We start from the raw sequence: 1,252 nt of genomic DNA on the forward strand, positions 1-1,252 counted from the left end.
GGGGGGGCGGGAGCCGCGCCTGCTCCTCCGTGGGCCCCGAGGGCTCTGGGAGGGGCCTCGGTGGTCCAGGGCGCGCTGGGCGGAGCACAGGTTCTCAGTCCGTTTTTGCAGGACTTCTTGGAGCCTTTAACATGCCAGCGTGGATTCCTGAGGCAGGTTATGGATTGTTTCCCAAACAGATTCTGTCTTAGAGAGAAAGGAAGGAAAAGTAATGACAAAGTTAGAACGATAAAACAGTGTCCCTAAAGCGCGTGGTGAGAAATACCGATGTGGGTGACTTGGTGGACGCGTGTTGGTCGATGGCTGACGGGGTGCCCGGCGATGGGCTCGGGTGTGGAGGCTGGGGGGAGGGAGCAAGGCTGGTAGCAGCCCCGCCCTGTGCTCATGGGACTCGCGCCCTGAGGCGGGGCGGGGGGACGAGGTGCGGGCCAGTTCGTGGGAGATGCTGCAGAGCGAAGGAGGCGGGGCAGGGGCCCCTCTGTGCCCAGCGCAGGGGCGTGAGCGGCGGGCCTGGGCCTCGTGCGGGCCGGGGGAAGGGGCCCCACGGCAGAAGGGGGGTGGTGCAAGGCCTCGGGGCCTGGGCGGGGTTGAGCCGTAGCTGCCCACGGGCCCAGCCGCTGGACGCAGCCCTGGATCGGGTACCGCTCTGCCTGCGGCCGGGCATCTGCCACCAGGGCCCCGGACAGCCCGGGCTCGGCACCCTGCGTCCGGCTGCCGTCGTCCAGCAGGTGGGCCCACAGGCGTCCCTCTTGCTCCGGGGTCCGGTGGCCCTGGCCTGGCTGGAGAGGCCACGCTCTGCTTTCCCTCCTCTGCATCGGGACAGGTATCAGCCCTGCGCCCCCTGGGATCTGCAGAGCGGGCACAGCCCCACCCACAGGCTCTCCCTCGCCCTCACCCTGGCAGCCCTGCCCCTCCCTGGCACAGCCTGCCCCGCGGCGCCTGGAGCCTGGTCCCCCCGTCCGAGGCCTGCACGGGGGTGTCTCTGGGTGGCAGACACGGTCCGGGGACTTCCCGCGGACGTGGACCCTGGCAGAGGGCCCGGAGGTCCTCTCGGCGACTCTACCGCAGTTACTGCTGGTCCGTTGGGACAGCACCCTGGGCGTGGGGGGCAGGGCCCAGTGACCTGGGCTGACAGGGCTCCACCCTCCCCAGGGCTCCAGCACGGTGAGACAGAGATGCCAGGCAGAGCTCAGTACAGGACCAGCCCTGCCGGAAGGTTCCAAGTGCCCGGCCCTGCCCTGCAGAGCACCTG

The sequence above is a fragment of the Pteropus vampyrus genome, unplaced genomic scaffold (assembly GCF_000151845.1).
Source record: "Pteropus vampyrus isolate Shadow unplaced genomic scaffold, Pvam_2.0 Scaffold176, whole genome shotgun sequence".
In the NCBI taxonomy this organism is placed as follows: domain Eukaryota; kingdom Metazoa; phylum Chordata; class Mammalia; order Chiroptera; family Pteropodidae; genus Pteropus; species Pteropus vampyrus.